The sequence below is a fragment of the Camelus ferus genome, chromosome 20 (assembly GCF_009834535.1).
Source record: "Camelus ferus isolate YT-003-E chromosome 20, BCGSAC_Cfer_1.0, whole genome shotgun sequence".
NCBI classification, from domain to species: Eukaryota; Metazoa; Chordata; class Mammalia; order Artiodactyla; family Camelidae; genus Camelus; species Camelus ferus.
The window spans coordinates 26857574-26864251 of NC_045715.1; the positions used below are offsets into that span (position 1 = coordinate 26857574).

Consider the following 6678-nt stretch of genomic DNA (forward strand, 5'->3'; position numbering starts at 1 on the left):
CCAATGAACCATGAAATTTAAAAAGAAATGCAACTTATAATACCACCAAGAAAATCCATGAAATGTTTAGAGATAAAATATACAAAATTTATGCTTGAAACTATAAAAATTGCTTAGAGAAAGGAAAGAAGACCTAAATAAATGGAAATACTTTTTTCATGTATTGAGACTCAATATTATTAGGATATCATCTCTCCTCAAGTTGATCTATACCTTCAACACAATCTCCTAATCCCAAAGTTTTACTGGGCTTTTTTGTTGTTGTTATTGTTGAAATGGAAAAGCTGATTCTAAAATATATAAAGAAGACCAAAGTGACAAGAATAACCAAAACAATTTTTATAAACAAGAATAAAGTTGGAGGACTTACACTATTTGATTTAAAGATTTACTATAAAGCTACAGCCATCAAGATAGTATAGAACTGACCAAAGGATAGACAAACAGATCAGTGGAACAGAACAGAAAGTAGACAAGTAGACTCACAAGTATATGTTCAATTGATTTTCAATAGAGCTTGAAAGGCAATTAAATAGAGTTTTTCAAACGGTACTGGAACAATTGGACATTAACCTATATCTTGCACCATATACAGAAGTTAACTTAAAATGATTATAGAGCTAATTATAAAAACCTAAAGCCTATAAAACTTCTACAGGAAACTAGGAAAAAGTCTTTGTTATTTTGAGTTTGGCAAAGATGTCTTAGATAGGATGCAAAAAGCATGAGCCATAAAAGGAAAAAAAAAATAACTTCAAAATGGAAGTGGGACTTCTTGAAAATTAAAAATTCTGCTCTTGGAAAGACATAGTCAAGAAAATGAAAAGACAGGCCACAGACTTGTGATAGTATTTGCAAAACATATCTGATAAAGAATACCTAGAATATGTAAAGAACTCTCATAACTGAGTAAGAATATAACCAAACTAAAAATGATTTGAACAGACATTTCATCAAAGGAGATATATAAATAGCAAATAAGGCCACAAAAAGATGCCCAACATCATTGGGAAAATGCAAGTTAAAACCACAATGAGATACTTCTACAAACTATTAGAATGACTATACTTTTAAAAAGCTGATCATACCAGGCTCTGGTAAGATTGTAAAATGAACTTTCATTCATTGATGATGGGCATGTAAAATGGTGCAGACACTCCGGAAGACAGTTCAGCAGTTTGTTATAAAGTGAAATATAGACCTAAATGACCTAGCAATCCTACTTCTAAGTATTTACCCATGAGAAATAAAACTGTATAACCATACAAAAACCTATTCCTAACTATGTACAGTTTTATTCACAATCCAAATGTTCTTCTACTGTGAATGGATAAACAAACCATGGTATAACCATGTTCACACAATGGAACACTACTCAACAATAAAAAGAAATGAACTGCTGATCAATGCAAAAACATGATGCCAAGTGAAAGAAGCCGTAATAGAAAAGAGAAAATGAAAGACACAGATAACAGAGCAGTGGTTACCAAAGGCTAGGAGTGTGGGTTGGGGATCAAATACAAAGGGGCATGAGGAAACTTAAAAAAATATTTATCTCTTGATTTCAATGGTGGATACATGACATTAAAAATTTTTATCGGTTCGCAGAACTGTATACCTAAAAAGGGTGCATTTTATGATATGTAAGTTATATCTCAACAAATCTGACTTAAATTTTTAAAAACTGGTTAAGGAATCCCTAAGTTGTTCCCACAGAATCCAAGTCTTCAGAATTATTTTCAAGGAAAATTGATGTCAGTTTTCCCACACTCTATCATCCTCTGGGGAATGAGGAGCTTTGGTAATATTCTTAAGAGAGCTCCAATGTTGTCTCTGGGATTTTCTTCCAAGCTGCTGATGCTCATCCTATATATGTTTTGATGCTGGCACTTAACTGATCTTACTAAATGATGTCAAATAAAGGTTTTTCAGAGAACGACCCAGGACTCATATTTTTTGTGGCATGTTGGTCAACTGCAAATCCTCTACATTTAAGTCAACAAACCATTCAAGGACAATTTTAATGTGGGCTAACATCTAAGCTTGTGCAGGCAGGCAATGACAACCACATCACAGCTGCCACATGGATAAGAGCAATTGCAAGAATCAGTCAGCTTCAGAGGTATTACAGTGTGAAAGGTGCTCATCATTGGTAAGATATGACCACCAGGAGAAGTCTATGTGGAGAAGCCGGACTCCAAATGCCCTTCTGAAAATCCTGTGGAGGACGGTGACATGATGGAGTATTTTTAATTAGCCTTCTAATTTTTTCAGAGAACTTGTTTTCAATTATCTTAGGTAATGTGTATATACAATACAAGATCCAAACCGTAAAACAGAATACAGTGAAAAATGAGTCTCCTCTAACCTCTGACCCTTAGACACCAAGTTCCCTCCCTGATAGAGAACCACTGTTGGGGACCCCCGATGTATGAACTGTTTGCCTTATTGCCAGAATGATGTTCCTCAGACACTGAAGTGGGAAGAACAAAAGGCAATCTGCCAACTAGGAAGAAATGACAATAGTCTGGTGGAGGGGGGAGAGGGGTGGGAAATGAAGACATAAATTCAGATAGTGGGAATGTACATCAGTGAGACCTCATACAGCTAAAAATATAAGCAATCTGAAAAAGAGGACTTAAAATGTATATTCTTCTCATATAAAAGAAGTCTGGGCAAGCATTTAAGGGCTGATGGAGCTACTTCATTATGTAGTCAGAAGGCCTCTTCTATATTTCTGCTCTACCATCCTTAGAAAGTTGCTTCCATCTTCAAGGTTGCCTCAAGGTTGCAAAATGGCCAGGACTGCTCCAGCCATCACATCCATGTACCAAAAGAGAAGGAAAGAGACAGAAGGATGGGCTAAAGTGCACATGCTTGTTATCTCCTATTTATCCTAATTCATTAACTCTCTGCCCTTCTTTTTTTCCATCTGCTCTCTGTTTCAGCAGGCTGGCCTGTGTGGCTACATCAGTGGCTTTCTTGGCCTTGGCATTCTGATGGGTTCAGCCAGTATGATCCATGGCAGGAGATTAAAATGTAAGAAGAGAATAAGCTCAGGAGTTTGGGTTTTTTTTTCTCCCCTCCTGCCTCTTTTTCTACAAAGTCATATCTGGCTGGCTGCACCTCTGTGAAGGTCACTGTTCTCAAGGCAGTCTGCTCTACTTGACCCTGTCCTTACCAGTTCAGAAATAGAGATGATAACAGCTTGGCTGATCCTAATCTTGTACTCCTATTCTTCATGATTTCTGTACAGTACCGTCTACGCACACCTTTATCAATAGCTCCAGTATATACAGAACCTCCCCAAGTAATCCTAATTTCAGTGGGCCATCTGTTCCCTTGCTGGGATTCTGAATTATGTAAGTCACAGGCCAGCTCTAATTGGAAACACCACCTCTAATTGGAAGGGAAAAGGGAAGGAGAATTTATCTGCCCAGCTCCCTCCTGTTTCCCATTTCCTACTGCTCAAATTCCACTCCATGGATAGCTAACCCATGAGGGTTGAATTGTTCATCCTCTGATGCTACCTGGGCAACCAGGTCCTCTGTCTGGAGGCAGAGGAGTGACTTGGTGCAGATATCTTGGCTTGTGGAATGTGAAGCAGTGCAATCCCGGGCCTCCAGCCAACCTGGGGGGCTCAGCAAAGACAGCAGAGCGCATGCATGCTTGTGTGTGTTACTGGGAGTTGGAAGAACTTTGAGAATAGTTCGAAGCAGTTTTACTCTGAGGAACAAGGTCAGATTCTGACATTAAATTAGAAATAAAGTCATTGAACTGAAGAAATACTCCCAAATGGATTGATTAAACCATATATTGGATCCAGATGAAAACAAAATTCTATATTGGAAGAGATAACTTACAAAGTTATACCTCTGTGATACATTCTGGATAAAGAAAAAAAATGAGAGGCATGAAAGAGTAAAAAGGTCCAATTTATACCCAATAGGAATTTCAGAAGGCGATACTAGAGAGAATAAGCATGAGGTCACACTGTTAAGGAACATGAATCCTTAGATTCAGTTCCTATGTGATACTTTTGATATTCAAGGGCAGCTTTTGTATAGTTTATATTCACTTATTTGGGTTTGATTTTTCAAATTTTATTTATTGAAATTATAGATTTAAATGCCTAATTTTTCTTAAACCCCTAAATTCATCTTATAAATGTTATTATATTATTTTAAATCCTTTAAATTTTATATTAAATCAAAATAATTTTCAGGGAAACTTTAATATAAATTGGACTGATTACTTAATGTTAAACAAAATCAAATTCCCTTAAGTAAACTTGAATTGGACTCATTACCTTTAAATATTTCAAATAATATTTATACATTTAATATATTCAGTTTTCTTTAAGACCTTGGAGTGTCTAAACTCAACAAACTTATGACCCAATAAACTAACCCTTCCCACGTTATTAAGCGAATTTTTAATGTAAGTTCTCTTAACCACTCTATCACTGCTTATAAACTAAGTCACTTCTTTTTATACCATTCAATTTTGAATCAAGCATTTAATTTGGAATCACAGGCCAACTTGTCATATAATTGAATTTGGTATATTAAAGTATATTTTACAAGTATTTTAAATGCCAAACACAGTGATTATCTTGATTGTAACACAAAATGATTACTGCCATGGGTTTGATATACCTCATAATTTCACATTTCTGGGGTTAAAAGACACAACCCACTAAGCTTTACTATAATTTTAGATTCCTGAGCCAACAATTCATGACAACAATAATTGTCACCTGAGGCAACTGGAGTTGCTTACTAAACAGACACATTTGGTACAGGGATGCCAGACCTGCAGCTGCCTACATCCAATGTGGTTCTGCCTACATCACAGATTGACATACTGAGTCCAGTTTTAGTAATCTCGAAGTGATGGGAGACCCCAAGTCTATACCATTCAGGCAGAGTTGGTACCTCCTCTTCTAATTATATAACCACGTGACACTTTTTGTAACCTCTTTCCGCTCTGATGACCTGATTTGATCATCTGAAGTCTTCAACCTACAACCAGATTGCAGCTGATTTTGTCCACTCACCTCAGTACTGTCTGGCTGAACTCTATTTTTTTCCCCTGTCTTTGGGCTGTTGTAGTTTAGATAGAAATGAACCCTGGGCAGGGGTTCAGGAAGGGGAAGGGAACAATCCAGAACACAAGGAACCTGCGCTGTCAGTTAACTAGAGCACAGGGAACCTGAGCTGTCAATTGACCAGAGCTTAGGGAATCAATCAGTTAATCAATCAATTACGAAACCAGGATATAAAAACAGGAGGGAGAGAGCGGCGTCATTTTACCTCTCTCGGATTGGCCCACTGCCAATTCTTGGGAGTGTACTATCTTCCACTATTTTGTTAATTTCACTAATAAAATTTTACTTATCACGCTTTTTCCTGTCTCATCAAAAATCTTTTCTTTCTGGTGACAAAGAACCAAGGTAATTCTTATTTTCCTTTTCCCGGTAACAGGACCACAAGGTTTTGGCAGAATCCAGGCAGAATGCTTATCTGTTGTCTTTGACTGGCTTTATGATTACAACAATCCTGAACTGCATAAATAAAAATAGATGCACACTGAGACACACTGAAGTGCAGAAGAACAACAAAGACAGAGAGAACATCTTAAAACCACCACGGCTTTTTTCTGCCAATATTGCTCCTACAAACTTGGTGAATGTTCCTAAAACCTGCAGGGCTTCCTGTAAGATGTGTGGCAAGCACCAACCCCACAAAGTAGCACAGTACAAGAAGGGCAGTACACAAAGTAGCACATGCCCAGGGAAAGTGGCATTTTGATAGGAAGCAAAGTGGCTGCAGTGGGCAGACTAAGCTGATTTTCCAGGAAAAAGCTAAAACTACAAAAGAGATTGTACCAAGGCTGCAGAGCTAACAGAATTCTGGCTATTAAGAGATGCAAACAGTTTGAGCTGGGAGGATTTAAGAAGAGAAAGGGCCAAGAAATCCAATCCTAAGCTTCATCTTCTGCTCTGTTATGAAGATAATAAAATCTTAAGTTAAAAAAAAAAAAGAACAGAAAAATGACATAGTACCAAAACAGAATGATAAATAGACAAATAGCAGACTTTTTAATCAATGACACAAATACCATCTTTGAAACACTGAGAGGAAATAATGAATCTACAATTTTATACTCAGTCAAGCAATCATTCAGGAATGGGGAAAACAAAAGTCATTTTCAGAAAGACAAAGACTAAATTCATTTACAGACTGAAAAAAACTACTGGAAAAACCGCTGAACTGCATAGATCCTTCTCTATGAAAGCTGCTTTTTGCTATCTGAAACTCAGGAATGAAACAGATTTGCATAACGTGGTGTACTTTTCAATCTCAATATCCAAACTCATAATTAAAACCTATGAACCAAAAAATTCAGATGGTGAAAAAAAACTTACCCTAAAGGAAGAAAGAAACTAATTCAAAAAGAAAGAAGTGAGGATTAGGAAGGAATGGCAAGCAAGGAAATTGGTAAACATATAGGTAAATCTAAGTGATCATTGCTTGTTTAAAATAATAAAAAAATAAGTATTTGGGGGGAATACAAAAACTATATACATAAGCTATATACTGATGAGCATGCAAAGTAGGATAAGTGATGGGAATGAACAAGTTCAGGGTTTAGCAAAGAGCAGGAGGGGTTGAG

The 6678-nt window shown here is 36.7% G+C and overlaps 1 pseudogene; it reads left to right on the forward strand.

The window, feature by feature from the left end:
• Positions 1-5546: 5546 nt before the first annotated feature.
• On the forward strand, positions 5547-6056 carry LOC102504620 (annotated as a pseudogene).
• The last annotated feature ends 622 nt before the right edge of the window (positions 6057-6678 follow it).